Here is a 17,578-nt window from a genome sequence, read left to right on the forward strand (position 1 = left end):
TTCATTTAAGTAAATAATACAATGTTTTATGATAATAAAGAGGTGTGGTTTACTGGGTCACATAACAGTGATATACTGGTATTCTGGTGATGGCGCAGTGGATATGACACATGCCTTTGGTATGGGAGACCCGGGTTCGATTCCCACTGCGATACATTAACCACTGTCCCTGAGCAAGACACTTAACCCATACTTGCTCAGAGGTATGCGGCCTCTGACATATATAGCAATTGTACGTTGCTTTGGATAAAAGCGTCAGCTAAATGACATGTAATATAACAAAAGATGTATCCCGGGATTCATTTAAACTTTAATTTGTTTGAAAAAGTAATAAATAAATAAATGTATTATTTCACTAAAAGAGACAATTATATTGTTAATCGCAATTATTTCTGAGACAATTAATTGTCCAGCAAAATTTTCGAATTGTTACAGGCCTAATGGAAAGATCTAGTTAGAGGTAAGATATACTTTTATGTTTTGATTGTTTTGTGATTTGAATACAACTTAAATATTTGATAGCTTTGAAATGTATCTAATATACAATAGTTTTCATCCATGAGGACTAGGAAGCAGAGTGGATAAGAAAACAGTTAGACCGTTCTTTAGTTATAAATCCAGTTTCAAGCTCCACTGACATCCAAACATCCAGTGGACGTGTCCTTGAGCAGGACCCCGATTCTCTATTCGAGAGACAGTTGTTGACACTGCTTTCTGACCTCCCACTAGATAGGGGCAAGCCATAATTGAATTCTTAGGGGATCAATGCAGTGCAAAAAAAAAAAAAGTCACGCATCATGACTGCATGACTGTGGGAAATTGATAACAGAAGCGTGTGAAGTAGCAATGGAAAGGCTCTTACAGATACTGATAAATCTTGAGACTAAACAGTGAATATTTTGTTAGTCAAAGGCAGAATAAACCAAAATAGGCACTGTTAAGAATTTCATAAGAGACCAAAAGGAGAGAAAACCTAACCACACACTTTTATAAATGCACTCACGAATATAGGACATAGGGCAGATACTGTGCGCTCCTTCTTGTTATTTTTACATGTGAAGACATTTGGTATTTGCAGCTTTCGAGTGTTCATCTGAGATACCATATATCATGATGTTTGGAGAAAAAAAATAAATAGATTCACAAAACTTTGAAAGTATTCAGAGTAAAGTCCTGGAAAGTTTGAGTAAAAGAAAGTCCATCCTCCAGATAAGCAAAAATAGACCCAAGTCAGATAATCTTGTGGACACTAGTTGGAGATGAGAAAGCTTATCCCACAATAATCTAAACCGGTGTAGCATTAAGTATGAGAGGGCAAAATCACAGTAATACATTATTAAATTTAATTACCTACACTAAAACACAAACTAAAAACAGACAAAAAGTTTGTGTATAGATTCTCGAACATTACACAGAACATCAAATACTTCTTTGAGAGTCTATGGCCCACATTTGTTTACACAACTGAGGGAAAACGCAACAGCAACACAAACGTCTCTGGCGACTCCTGACAGCTCCAAAATCAAAGTTCATCCCAGATCACTCATATCAGAGACATGTGAGTGGCATTGCTATTAAGGAAATATATAATTTCAAATAGAATTATTTTGCAGGCTAGACAGTCTGCATCCGTTTTCCCTGAAGCGGTTGCATATTGTGGTGCATTTCAATATAAAAATACCAGTCATTAGACCAGGACAATTGAGTGGAGTTGTCAAATTCAAGAAGATCTATGGTGTTGATGGAGACAGAGAATACTTGCTACTCCCAAAAGAGTTAAGGGAGGAGGTAATCTGTGTCCCGCTTTGCCCCTACAGCCTGATGCTATTGGCAAGATATTATTTTAACAGCCTTGGTGATAACGCAAAAGTACACTCAATATTATCTGAATTTCAATATCTTCCTCTATAATCAACAACAAGAGACACCAAAGAGTTTTGAGCAAAACTGTGCATTAAACTTTGAAACAAAAATATGACTCATACTGTAGGAGTGTTATTATGTGACCATGTCTGAATTACCAGATATGCAAGCGTTGCACAGTACACCAGGGGATGCCTGGAGACTGCATACGTATCGTTTTCATTACGGACATAACATGCAATCATCGTGGCTACATTATCAGGGGACTGCTGGCATGCATGTTTTTGTGACAACCTCACCAGTGCAATTCAGTTTGATTGCTTTCCATTCCCATTCTAATTGAGCCCATACAAAACTCGTAGTGAAATGCATCTATTACAATCAAACTGAAGATGATGAAGAGTTTAAACTATGAACAACGATTGATTTGACTATTAAGCCTAATGATCAAATTCCTGTGTCGTGAAAAAGATTACTTGGGGCTGTTTCCGCTTGGAAATGTTTTGCACACTTTCATATTTGATCACCAACACCAGAGTCACAAACCCTCTTCAGGCAACCTGATGTGATTTTGCAGCAAGTGTCTACTGTGTCAAACATATTTCTTCATAAAAAGCTGTCTGTCCCACACCTTACCCAGGGCTGTGCACTGTGTCACCCAAACGGAGCGTGTCCATCTGTCCCTTCCCATTTATGCTCTGTTGTTCTCACCGCGGCGGAGGCCGTCATGTAACGCAGGAATGGTTGACAGCTGTTTGTTGATTCAATGCCACGGCTTATTTCCTCTGTCTGTTTGTTTTGATGTCAGCGTTCAGCGGGATCAGTGGGTGAGTCAGTGTGCCTCTCTTTCAAGGCCCACTCATGACATCAGGACACAGACACCACAAAGTAGTTGGTCTTTTTCCGGCATGTCTGATCAATTTGGAGTAGAGCCCGACCGATATATCGGCGGGCCGATATTATCGGCCGATATTAGGCATTTTCCAAACTATCGGTATTTATAATGGATAATGGATAATAAAACACAGGACTTTCACCCAGGAGAGCCGTGATCGCATTTTTTTTTAAGCCTTCCCCAATGTTTCTTTCCAAACCCAACGGTTTTATTGTTTTCCTAAGCGTGTGACGTTAGTAAAAACCCAACCTTTTTTTTTTTACACGCGTGTGAAGTTCTCGCGATAGTACGTCACGTTCTCGCGATAACACGTATGTTTACATCTGCTGTATACAGCGTAGACATGCACATGGATAGCTCAAAATGTGTACAGATAACACGCCATTTGGCTTTAGGAAAGTGGCGTGTATGTTTACGCAAAGTCATGATGCCATGTTGGTTTCCTGTATATCGGTAGTTTAATTTAAAAGAAATAATGACACTTTATGATCCATTTCTGTGTAAAAGGGCTGCACACACCTCAAAATATAAATAGAAGACAGTCCTATTTTTACACTTCTAGAGCGGTCTCCGCGGAACATACGCACCACCACATGCTGCTCTCGTGCCCGGTGTAGCCAGTTTCATTGATTATAGCGAAAGTGTAGTGTTGGAACATCCGTTCCGCATACGTTACACATGTAATGTAGCCAGCCTGTGACATTCATTCAAATGGATTGAACTTTTAAGGCAAGGAACGAGAAGCGTGCAGTATGTGTGAAAACAGCTTCATCGTTTTAGGTAGGGGAAACACTGCATATTAACCGTTTCAGTTAGTTTGCTAACATATGCTAATTAGCACAAGATACAGAATACAGCTGAGGCTGATGAAGGCTGGGAATGTCATTGATTTCGAAAATTACATTTTGAGGTGACTATAGTGCTTGAAGTCAGGGGTTTACCCAAGTTATTACAATTCATACTGACGGGGACCATCTGTGTCATTCAGAAATTTCCTGGCAATCCCTCCAATAGTTGTCGAGACATTTCACTCAAATCCAAAAATGTCAACCTGCTAGTGGCTTTAGAGGAAAGGTCAGGGAATCATTAATGTCAATTGGATTCATAGTTGAGGAACAATGAATATCTGTATTTTGTGCCAATCCATGTCTGAAATGTTGAGAAATTTCACCGGCTAAGTGAAAACATTGACCTGCTGGTGGTGATAGGTACAAAGTCAGAGGACAACCATTATTAAGATTCATTCCCTGGGGACCACTAATGTCTGTCCAAAATGTCATGGCCATACATCCAACAGTTGTTGAAACATTTGAGTCTGGACCAAAGTGGTGGCTAAAAGCAGCTTCCTTCCTGCTGATTGTTTTGATATTTAAAAGATATGTAAATAATGTGAATCCCTTGCCCTTTACAGTGACAGGGTTGCTGTCCTGGTATATTCAGCTTTTAATTTTATAAGTCATCTCTGACAGCAAGGACTATCAGCGCTCCCAGATACTTTAAACATTTAAAAAGGTGGAGGCCCAAGGTAATATTTAAAACTGCATGTGACTAGATTTTTTTATGACTGTTGTTCTCGGAAAAGGATCTACAGGACACTTGCTACCCACTTTATTAGGTACACATTCTCATTTACACAAACAGCTTGCTCCTCCAGTAAGCGAGTCATAGTGTATATGAATAATGCATGAGTGTAAATTATGCAAACAGGGTTAAGAGGTTCAGAAACTCTTGGTTACTAACTAAATGGCAGAATGGGCAGGATGTGATCTAAGCAACTTTAAATGTGGTGTGATGTTTGATCTCAGATGTGCTAATTCCAACATTAACACATTCACTATTCTGGGCCGGTCAGTCATTACAGTGACTTCAGTTTAATCAGAATGGTGCCATGAGTAAAAAATATAAACAAACAAACACAAAAAGCTTCCAGTCAGTGACAGGTTTGTGGACAAAAGGGCCTTGTTGCCAGGAGAGGTCACAGTCGAACGACAAGATTTGTTCAAGCTGACAGATGGCCCACAAAAATGCAAGTAACAGCTCAGTACCACAGTGATGTGCAGGAGGGCATCTAAAAATCAGACAAGGCAAGTCAAGTCTTTAAATGGATGGACCACTGTAGCAAAACACCATGCCAGGTTCCACTCTGTCAGCTCAAAACAAATGAGCGGAAGCCATGGTGGGGATGTCATCACCACTACACTGCAGGAAGTGCTGCCTATAGTCCAAAGGGATAAAGTATTGTGTTGCAACATGGTCACGGCAGAGTGACAGTTTAGCATAAACTGCATGAATCCATGGGTCAATCCTGTGTGGAGGCTGTACAGTCGCTTCTTGATGCACACTGGTCCCTTTAGTGCCAACTAATTATCATTTTAATGACACAGCGTACCCTTTTTTTAGATGAATTCTTACAGCAGTACAATGCGTCATATCATCTTAAGACGGTTCCAGAAACATCACAGTGCTGCCAGCTCGCTGTCTGCTCGCTCCCCGATCTTAACCCAATATACCACCTTTGGCGTGAGGTGAAACTGAATGTTTTGTGTATTCAGACCGAACTGAAGACCCATCCAGTTCTAAGACCATAAAGGACTGTCAAGCACAGATATAGATGAGACTGTGCCTCAGTATGATTCAATAATGCTGAAAACAGTATAAAGCGGTCTCATAAATCCTATACATTTTGCAACTGCACATATTGCATTTTTTTTAATTAATTGCAGTAATATGAAAGCAATTCATTCTGCATTTAAGACCATTAACTGGATATATTTGTACTTACATTTATGGTTACTGGCCAGTTTGTGTTAGGTTCCATCAACACCAAGAGCTTAATAGTTGTGGTTTGTGTGGTGAAAAAAAATAGAAAATTGTAGATATTGCTGAATGAAAAATGTCTTGTATTTACTAACATATTTATTGTTCACTCACATACTATTCAGAAACAGTGCTGGTTATATATCAAGCTGCTATTCACAGCTCACTGAAGGCTATTCTATGAATATGGTAATGACAGGTGTGACAGGTTTAGGCTTATTGTTACAGGAAATTTACAATACTGCATAACTGACATTTCTTCATTACACAGTACTGCCATCAATCTCTTATGAATACGTCTTTTGAGTCTTTTGTTGACAAACAGATTTCCTAAATAGGCTTGAATAAATTATTCTCTATATTGTGGGGAAAGAAGAAAAGAAAAACAGAATATTTTAAACGTACACTAGCATTTTGACAAAGGCTCGGGAAAATTAAAGTGAACTTGACTTGTCTTCCCCAATAAGCACAGCAAGTCCATCTTGCACGTGTGCTTCGTGCGAGACGGAAAGTAGAGCCACTCCCTGACTAGCTGCACATCAGATTCATTGTGACTGACGTCCACTGCATTTAGAGAAGCATTCAATCTATCATGTGGTGGAAATGTAGTGTTTGCCATTCTTCTTTAATACTGGGTTGTTAATGTTGTTCATTATTTTACTGATTTCACAATGCAGAGGGAGAAGTCACATGTAATTGTAGCAGAACAACAAACCCTCAGGCTGCAAATGACTATATAGTTAATTTGATTCAAAGTTTTATAGAGTACATGATTGGACTTGTTGGGGTTCTTTTTTTTGTATAGTGCTGTATCAGGAGGAACACAATCACACTTTATGATTACCATCGGTGTACTTAACCATTCACCACTGCAAATAGGCACACCACTGACATTTGTTTGTACTGGTTTGTGGCTTTGTAAATGCCCATTTTACAATGTCATACCAACGACTTTCTAGTCCAATTAGTAATCCACTTCTTCTAGAGACTGAAAGAGCAATACAATGACTAAGACTTGCTGGATTTTCTCTGCTGTAGCAGATATGCCAGCAATGTTGGTCTATTATGCTGTACCCTTTTAAAAGATTTCCTCTATGCAATTGTTATTTATTTTTTTCTTTTACATTTTGGATGTTTACTGAACCCATTTATAAACTAACCCTTTTTCCTATGCTCTGTGTTGCTCATCTTGAAACCCACCACCACCCCAGCTCCACCTTCAACCACATACGTCAAGCCACTGTGGCAGGCTACTGCCCTCCTGCAGAGCGCTCTGCCAAGATCTGCTCCAGCCTTGCACCATCCTGGCTGTAGAGTATGTATTTCGAGGAGTATGCATCATTACTTCTCTCTTCTTTTTTGCATTTTGTTTATGCATAGCAAACCTTCTCCTAGTTGACTTGTTCTCATTGATTTATTGTATTTTTATTTAAATGAGCTAGCTATTTTGCTTATCTTGATTTATTGAGCTTTTTTTTTTTTTTAAAGGACTTGGGATAAAGTTGGTTGTATTTCAGGGTAGTCTTCTATTCAAGCTAATATACTGTAGTTTCCTTCTTTTTCATTAAATTACTGTGCAGAAGGTACAGTAACATTACTGAGGGGCGAGATGTGCAGCCATTTTATGTGTACATTTTCTATTCTGTAATCACCCTCAAATGTTGGCCGTACTAACACTTGTATTGCAGAAGCATGCCTTATATAACTGGAAAAAGTAAAACAAGTTACTGTTCTCCAAGTTTCTCCTTCAAGTGTGTTACATCAAAAGATAGGCCTAGGTCAGTTACAGCAGACCAAGTCCTCTTAAATGCAGCCAAGAAAATTGCTTTGATTTCATTCCTCTTAGAAATGGGGAGGGATCTTTTGGATCTACCAACACTGTTGTGGACAATGTCTAAAAACATATTGAGCACATACTCTTTTCATCCCAAACTGGTGCAGAGTAGGCTATAACCAGGCAGATGGACAGAGAAACTGAACAAATGAAAGCAGGTATACGGAGCTGTGCAGGTCATTACTGAAAAATGTATTGATGTACAAATAACCCTTTTTTCTTCTTTATCATGCAGCACATTGGGCATTTATAGTGCTAAATGCTGTCTTAATGAACTCATTACTTGTCCTTCTGTTTCAAAGCCATTTGGTTTACTATCTCTTTACATCTTTCCCCAGCTGATTTGTAATAATATATGCTCTTTTCTTTCTTATGTTTATGTTCTTTCTGTGTCTCTGCTCATACAGCCTATTGGATCCTGCTACTGTATCCTCGCAAGCACAACATGTTTGAGACTTACACTATCGCCTGTGACATTAATACTTTGAATGTTAGCAGCACGACTGGCTAACTCAGAACCGCTATATATCTGTTAATGTTCATTTACTGGATGTTTAAAACTGGATGTCAGTGAGTCTAGAGTTGGTTGTGCAAAATTCATGCTAATGACGTTTAAGTAATTGCAGTGCAGGACAGAATGTGCGCGGGTTGCTTAAAAATGAAACATGAGAGAAATTATCTAATATTGCACTTCTGAGAGAGGGGTATGTTAAACTTTTATGAGACAAAGAAATTCTACAGGCTGGTTTTCCAAAACATGTTTATCTATGGAGGAATGTAGCTGGATATCCTGTGGGTGAGGTTATTATGGATTAGGCAAAGTCATGTTAAGCATAGGGACGCATGCATAGGATAGAGTCTGGGGATAAAAACCTATAGAAAAACATTCCATCACATGGGGACAGAAATAGTTAAAATAAAAAATGATACCTGCCAGTTTTATAAGTACATTTAACAGGCCAGTCATGGTCTGGAGAGGGCTGAGGATGCAGATTGGAATCCAGCCCCTCTGAAGCCTCATTTAAAGCTTCAAAACAGTCCATTGTACAGTATGTCAGGGCTGAAGAGGGAGGGAGTCTCAGGAGAGCAGCATGTTAAGGCATGGGGGGGGGGATGTGAAGAGGCCACTGCCGCTGTCTTAGCTATACTTTGTTTTAAACTGCAATTGTAGCGTTGCTTTTGGGCCAGTCAGCAAAATCTTTAAAGTGCTGGAAAGCAGCAGTGGGATTCAGCACTACCATGGTTCATAAATTAGTTCAGAGGTGCTCAAATAAATTCTTTACTGAACAGTTACAATAAACTGAGGAATACGCACAAATGAATGCCAGTGCCATTCCATGAGAAATTAACTATTAACAAAAGCAGCTTTTTCATAGGTTTCTGAAGAGCCGAAATAAAGCTCAAAGTGAATGGCTCCAGGGGGTTCCGGCCCTCGCCATCTTAGCAGTGCCTGACGTCGCCTAACTCCCGGCTAATCCAAATACAGGCAAAGAGGTGGCGCATGGAGGTAGCTGAGGCGGGCTGAATAAAGCCGACAGTCTGTGCTCGCCTGCTGTGATGACAGCCACTTGTCACTCAAAGCGGAATGTCCTTAATTATGCAGAACTTTAAGTCTTAATATAATTTAAACGGGTGAGTTGTAAAAACTTCCAACAGTTGTCATGAAGGGGGAGATTTGCTATCGAGACCAAAACTGTGTTTTTGTTTTTTTTGCACCAGGCAGTAAACATCTTTATTTCTGCTGTAAAGTTGGGCATTATAACCTTGCGGTCTATGGGGATTGACTCCCTTGCCGTTTTTGGCTTCATTTTTCAGCAAGTAGCCTCTTGCTCGTGAACTGCAATCAAACTGTCAAACAGCGCTGTTAAGCTGTAAAATTATAAAGTTTGTGACCTGTCCACCATGTTCAAACAGTCAAGCCAAACCAAGCACCACCCACTGGTCGGAGCAACCTTCCTCATTTTACAGCTAAGCATAACATCTGAGGCGAGAAATAGGCGATTCAGTAACAGAATCTTTATTCACATTTGATCAGCGCTGCTACTTTTGCGCTGCTACTTTTGGGGCTTCAAAGCTTTGAAGCCCCAAAAGTCATATTCGGGACAGCTATAGTAATTTTAAGTAGTTCTGGTATTGTTGGTGAATATTTGCAGCTTTATTGATTCACTTCCCAGCCTGGGGAAACCTCAGTTTTTATGTGATTAAAATACCATATGATCCTATAATTTAACCTGCTCGTTGCAGACGTAAACACACTAGTGAATTGGAGAACATAATGTGCTAAGCACAATTTGTAGCCAGTGGCCGTTGTTGTGCATGAAGAACAAAGAGCACCATGATGCACATATTGATTTTGCTGTAAAGTATGCAATCAGAGGGAGTATTCAAATAAAAGGTCAAGTAAAATGAGATGAAACTTTCTTATTATAATACTGACATTCCCCATTTCGTTCAGAGTCATGAACTATATCCATAGTTACCACTACACCCTAGAGAGTAATGCAACATTTTCAGTTCAAAAGTGCTTCAAGGACACTCTATCCCACTTACTTGTGAATTGAGGTAGTTATTATTGTTACGATATTACATATTACTATGGTGGAAAACTCAAACATGAATACAAGGTGAGAGAAGCTCTTCCTTATATGTAAAGTTTAAAGGCCGAAAAAGACTGCATGAAAGGGAAAAGAAGGATTATTGGTGCCTGCTTAGTGACACTGCTTTATGGAATATAAATACAGAACAGGCTCTTCCCTTGATGAGGATAATTATACTGCATTTTCTTCAATCAGCTTTCCAGCTCAGCATGGGAACCAGGAGTCTAACTTGAATACATTTTTCAAAGCCTTTCAACAGTATTCAGTTCCAGCCAGTAGGAAACTGAAATAAGAGAAACAGGATACTTAGCCAACCCAAATACACAGCATCAGTGCGTATAACCCAACAGAAGGACACGGCACTGAATGTGCTACAGCTCCCTTGCTATTGTTTTCCTGAAGAGACAGGATCCTCTACTCTAACCATTATGTGCCATGGCAACACGTCTGCTTCATCTGTGATCCTTTTGCCTCTTCCCTCACTCCACTACTGTCTCTCTCTACAAGTTGTCAAATTGCCTTGGGAAAGAGTGAGTTTATGTACTACCATGTACTGCAGTGTGAGGAAGAATTACACCAGTAAAAGTCATGAATTGGTATCAGTACGACAGAGGAAAGAGCCATAGTCACTTTATGCTTCAACATCCAACAACAATCCATCATAATAGAGGCAGACATAAACCACTGAAGACCCAGACAGTGCACATAGGTCAAACCCCATAGTGGGGTACACCATCCATTGTGCTCCATTTAGCAGTCAGTGGATTTTCAAGATTGTAAAAATGCCAAAAAGCTGTTGTATGGTCAGCTGTACTAATACAAAGACTTGTCAATCAAAGTCTAATAGTTTTATCATTTCAAATTGGCATTGCGTACTTTTTCCACCTCATGAAAGTGGCACAGTCATTGTCAATAATTGACAGTTAGTCATTGAGTGAATTGTTCATCTTATCTTTGAGTTGTTACTTTATTAATATCAACAACTAAAGGAGACACTTCTAACATAAAGTTAGTTCTGACAGCCACTTTGTGGGATCAATTATTAACTTTTTAAAGTAGTCTTATTAAAGTACCATACAACTTTTAATCTGTTCAATTTATTGACGTAGACTGTTGAAACAATCCTAAAAGACAACATAACAAAATAGTGATGCAAGCTAGTCCTCTAATGTTCCACTTTGGTGTGGGTGAGCAACTGCTCTGTACTTTTATTTTAACGGAAAACAACAGCCACTTCCACACAAAAAAATAAATAAAATACTCAAATCAAGACATTAGTGCATTCTAACAATACCTATTTGAGTGTTTTAAATGATCTTTCACCCCCATTCATAGGACAAAGAGCATGGAATACTGAGAGAAACAAAAAAGGTGATTGCAACTCATCACAAAATAAAAGATAATAAGATAAGTACTTGTTATTGGTCAGCGTTTATGGATTGATGTAACATTGATAATAGTGACTTTAATAAATACACTGAGGGTAAAAAGAATTTGCACATTAGTTGTCCTTATACACTTTGTATTGTACATAAAAAACGTAGTCTTTACACAGAGGTTTTTCCTTCAGCTTTCATTTACTCATCTGCGTAAGTCACATATCTTAAACAGGTCACATCTCATCATATGCATACATTCCATTAGGGCTGGGCGATATGGAGAAAATCAAATATCACGATATTTTTGACCAAATACCTCGATATGGATACCGCAACGATATTGTACTGTTGACTATTGGTGCTTTCACAAAATATTTACACAATGAGATTTTTGATAAATAATCATTAATAATGTGGATATAATGACTAAGTGGGTAAAGGCAAATAATAGAACAGTTAAAACAGTCTGGTAAGTTCAGAAAATGACATCACTTTACTGTAATGCAGCCTTTTAAACCAGGAAAAGACAACACTTATCATATTACGATATTACGATATCCAAAATATAAGACGATATCTAGTCTCATATCACGATATCAATATAACAGATATATTGCCCAGCTCTACATGCCATCCTGCTTATTTAAAATAACTTTTCCATTTTTTGTTATTGTGTGAAGTGTAGATTTAAATTTTTTTTTTATAAAAAAAAAAACGAAATAGAAAACAGATCACTGTGCACAATTACTCTCATTTGTTTTGACATTATTCCTTGTACTATGTATAGAATCAAGAGTGTTGCCATGATGTGTTGCCATGTGGGAAGAGTCATGAAGCCAGGGGCTAACAGCCGAGCCTGTCAAAGCCAAAGTCAGAGCCATGCCCGCCCTTCACATGCACTCCCCAATACACACATCAACAAGCCTACAGTACATTTTCAGCCACTGACTTTCATTGCAAATGACTGCTCGCTAAATGTTTCCAGGCTAAGTACATTCCTCACAGAAAAAGAGTTTTATATAAAGTATTTTACAGATTTGTTAAAAGGTTATGAAATCTGATCTATATGCTCATCAATCCCTCCCTATTTTTGCCTGAGAAGCAGGTTTTAGCCCATAAATGTAAGTCTATATACAGTAGCGTGTGCCTATGGTGCATGAAGAGGAGGGTTTACTCCTATAGGGACCAGCCTTTGGCAGGCTCACTAATGGGATATGGTCCACAGCTCCACCTGTTCCAATGAATTTCTCTCCATGGATAAGCTGACAGCATCACGTGAGAGCCTGCAATTGGAAGGTAGTGGTTTGAGAGACAGCAGTGATCATCCCTGATTTCATGGATATTATTCCAGCAGCCATTTAAAAAATCAAACCTCACAGGAGGAAGCAGGAAGTTGAAAAATGACAAAAGGCTTCAAGGACAATAATCAAGCAAAAGAGCCCTGACAGCCCAACTTGTCGTGGTTTTCCAGAGGATGCAGCAGTGTCAATATGATTTTTTTAATTTTTACCACAACAGAGTGACAGTGTGGGAAAAATGTTCTGGCTATTCTATTCCAGGTATCTTTGCACATTAAATAACCTACAGTATGTAGTATACTATTATGTATAAACAGTGTTTGACAAGTAATTATTTTCGACAATAAAATGGAAAGGAAAAGTTGCATGCATGCGAGCGGCAAAGCCCAAGTCAAGTCTGTAGCATGCCTTTTATCTTCACTTGATGCTCATTTGAAATAAAATCATTTTTATTTCAACACCGAGCCCAACTTATCTTTTCAAAGAGACTGTGCATTCGTCGCAGTACACATGGTTTAGTGCAAATCCATCTTGATAATTGTCATATGCCGAGTGGAGTGAAACATGGTCATGCACCACCTAACATGTCCTAAGAAGAAAATTTTGTTTCATCGGCATTCACACCCTCCCTGTACTTTAAATCATGTTAAGTGAAAATGTGCTCTTTTGAGCAATGATATTGCAGACGGTAGTGACAAGGAGGATATAATCCAGACAATGTATAGAGAAAGTAATTATTATTAAATGGGACTGTCAATCTAGTCTTGTCTTAGCCTTCACCATATTTAATGTGTTCTTACCTAATCACTCAACATTTATGGCTCCTTCATTCATTCGCATATTGATTTTGTGTGTGTGTGTGTGTGTGTGTGTGTGTGTGTGTGTGTATGTGTATGTGTATGTGTGTGTGTGTGTGTGTGTGTGTGCGTGTACATGAATGGGCGTGTGCGAGTGTGTGCGTTACCCCGGGGTGCTTGTTCGCTAATAGAGTTCTTTAGTCACAGATCGGTGTGACAGGTAGCCCTGCTGGCCTCTAGTGTGTGCTCAGTACAAGTGCTCTCCTGGGTGAGAAGCTGTCACATCCACTTACACGAGGGAACTATTCCTCAGTCCCCCTTTCTTTAAACACAACTACCTTCCTCCGAAATCTGACCACTTTTCCAGTTTCACTTTTCAAATTCACAATTCAACCTCCCCGCTCTACCCACATCTCTCTGCAGCATGCATGCACATACAGCATTGCCTACTGTGTGCACAAATATCCCCAACAAAATATCAATAACCTGTAAAGTTCATTGGAGAGTCGGCTACTGGAGAGTATTGAAATTTGCTGAAATAAAGTTGGCACAGAAGCATGTCTCCATGCTGGTGTCTAGAGGATATTTTTGGCTTTCACTTTTGACCATAAATACACATCCGAGTAGCCTACAATACACTATGTCTGTGTTGGAGAAAACAGTGTTAAGACCTTTTTGTGTTATGGTCTATGCTGCGAGAGTTGTCTCACCAGAGAAAAAGTTATTTTTGCTTTATACTTGGCAGTCGAACCATGTGGGGGAGAAAGTGTCATTTTTGTTCTGCATCAACTATATGTCACCACAGGGAAATATTCCTCCTATGCATGCTCTCCAAAACACTCACTGTAGGCTACCAATTATGCAGTTTGAACTCAGGCATAAAGGAGAAAAGAGACATCTGAATTTACTGCATGAGTCACTGCAGCCCTATACTACAGTACAAAATTAAACAAAAGAAAAATATGTTATTAAAATAAAGACATTTCTGGTGAGATAGTATCTCTTCTGATTACTGGCTATATTGAAGGTTATGTGCAATTACACTGGGAATTATACAGCTGATTAAATTGTGATTCTAAGGCTTGGTCATCCTCTACTAGTGTCAAGCAAGTATAATTAATTTCTTTTGGGACTTGTTTTTTTTTTTGTTTTTTTACCAGTGTTACGGAAGGCATCCAGTTAGCTTAGTTTAGTACAGAGACTGGAAACGGGGAAACAGCTAGCCTGTCTCTATCCAAAGCTAATAACATTTACCTAGCAGCATGAAGCTCAGTAATGAACGCATTATATGTTGTTTGTTTAATCTGTACAAAAACAGAAGTGTAAAGATTACATGTTTTGGGCCTTCAGACAAAGACCGTAGGATTTCTTTTTTTTTATGATTCATTTTTTGGGCATTTTAGGCCTTTATTCTTAAAGGACAGCTGAAGACATGGAAGGGGAGAGAGCAGGTGAATGACATGCAGCAAAGGGCCACAGGTCGGTGTCGAACCTGCGGCCACTGCGTGGAGGAGTAAACCTCTGTATGGGCGCGTGCTCTACCAGGTGAGCTACCCAGGTGCCCGAAAATGTGTGGCAGGAATGTTATATATATCGATATTGAACTGAATCAAATTGGGACCTTGTGAATCAGAAATCAATCGGAAAATCAGTAGTGATACCAAGCCTTAAAGGAACACGCCGACTTATTGGGACTTTAGCTTATTCACCGTATGTATGGACTTGTCTAACTCTGGGGGATACGGTGAATAAGCTAAAGTCCCAATAAGTCGGCATGTTCCTTTAAACTTCATATTTACCTTACACACATGAAAGTGGAATCGATCTTCTAATCAAACTTTCGGCAAGAAAGCGAATAAGCTAATTACCCAGAATGTCAAATAGATGATGTGCACTAGTTTAAAAAAGAATCCTTATTAAGCTAGTTTACAGTGCTATACTAGTATTTATTAACCCTATTACTATTACCTCAAGGTATTATTTTATGAAAAGTCTTTACAGCATTTGTGTACAGACAATGATCGCCTGAAACATCACAAGCTGAAATATTGACACAACTGCAAAGCCACCATCCTGTTAACAGAGGAATAGACTGACAGAAATATGAATAGCTGCAGAAAGCAGGCAGGGAGCTCGTACTGTGACAGTACATCCAACATTTAGTTAATATTATATAATGCCACTGGAGTTGTCACTTAGAATTTAAAGCTTTGGATCTGTGTGGATTCTGTAGGTGGCGGAGGTCTCTGTCTTTCAAAGCACACTGGCACCATCCTGAGGCACAACACAGCGCCTGCATCATTTTAAGAAACAGCAGGGTTATTCATCTTGTAGGGGTGAAAATATGTAAGTATCTCAAAGGAAACTAAAAAGAAACTTAAAGAAACTTAAAAAAAGACATTCAAAGGACCATGTAATTGTGTTAAACTAATTGATTATGTTTATATTAATATATACATTTATTTTATTTGTATTGACAGCGTGGTATTTTTTCAACACTTTTTTTATCAAATACAAAAAAAGGATTCTACAGCCTATGCCAAGGTGTTCATAATATATACTGTAAATCATTTCAAAGCGGTTTCTTAAATATCTCGTTTTAGGAGGAATTATGTTGTTCTCTCCCATGATGATTAACTCTTTAATCCTTGCATGCATTCTTCTTGACATGTTTGGAAGTTTGTTTTTTTGTTTTTTTCCATCTGACAGTTATTGACACATAATTATCCAGGGAAACAATAATACATATTAGATAATAAGCTCCAACTATATTAAAATAGATGTGTTGCAGGGCTTGTATTTTTCTATAAGTGGAGCTCCTGTATTCTGACCTGGGGCTATAAATCTATACTGTAAACAATGCATGAACACTGAAACCCTGCATACTCCATTTACTACACATAAAGTGGTATTTGTTTAAAGACAACAGTAAGTGCATATGAATATACTGCAGACCATGTGCGAAGTGTAATGTTGAAATAAAAAATAAGGTGAGAGATGGATTCTGATATATGCTATAATATTCTTTTAGATTGCTAGCCAGTTTTACAATGCCACCATACATTTTTGCAGCTCATGCCCCTATTTATAATATTCCAGTTAAACTTGTATTTAGTATTGCACTTGAATAATTTCCTTAATTTTAAGTCCTAGTATGGGTCAAGTTATAAAAACACAGAATCCTAAACTTTTCATAATGCATCACAAAAGCATGCTAAATTTTAAGCCCAAACTGAGATACATCAGATGACATCATGAGGGTTATTTTCTCAGACTTTTGAGAGATCCCATAGAAGCGTGGTCAATTTTTGTACTCTTTCTAGTTAGTTTGCCTTTGGTGTTTTCTGTTGTTCAATCACTGGCTTGATAGTCTGGAGCTCAGGACATCTGTTGCCCTGTGGGCAGTTCATGCAAAGCCTTCAGTCCGCCAGGCAGCTCTACATTCTGTCAGCAAGGTGACAGATGAAATGAGCAAGAGCTATGTTTCTTTTCTTGGGCCTGACTCCAACATCAGCCTATTTTTGGAAAATGAAGAGGAATATTATGTCACCAGCACTGAGCTGGTAAGTGAGTGTCCATTTATGAGTGGGTGGGTGTACAGAGTTCAGGGAGAAGGGCGTGCTTGGCACTAAGGCTAAAGAAGCAATGTTAAATGGCTCTTCACAAGAGATTAATTTATTAGTCGAAGTATAGCTGCATCAATGTTGAATCCTATGCATAGTTAATCAAAATATTCCATTTAATTGGTGGGAACAGGAGTAACCTTTTATTTATAAAATTGTGCTCCTGTCTTGTTAGGAACCCTCAATGGGAGATTTTTACAGTAAAATAGAAAAAGGGTAAGAACCTTTAATGCCAAAACAACAAAATGCAGACAAAAGCCTCTATCACAAAACACATTGCCTTATTTATTGTCCTACAGCCTCTGCTGATTGTAATCTTTCCAGTCAACTTAAATGGTCCTTCGAATGGTTCTGTGTAACAAGTAAGTACTTCGGTTTCCCCCATTTTATTGCACCGCTCTTAGGATTTGCCCTTCTCGGAAACTCCTCATACAAGACATGACCAAAGTCTATTGACAGCATCATTAGGTGATGC

The 17,578-nt window shown here is 38.7% G+C and overlaps 1 long non-coding RNA gene across 1 annotated transcript in view; it reads right to left on the bottom strand.

The window, feature by feature from the left end:
- LOC116046067 overlaps positions 1-17,578 on the bottom strand; it is a 45,937-nt gene that overhangs the window by 27,387 nt on the left and 972 nt on the right. The window lies entirely within an intron of this gene.

This window comes from Sander lucioperca, chromosome 9 (assembly GCF_008315115.2).
Source record: "Sander lucioperca isolate FBNREF2018 chromosome 9, SLUC_FBN_1.2, whole genome shotgun sequence".
Lineage (NCBI taxonomy): Eukaryota > Metazoa > Chordata > Actinopteri > Perciformes > Percidae > Sander > Sander lucioperca.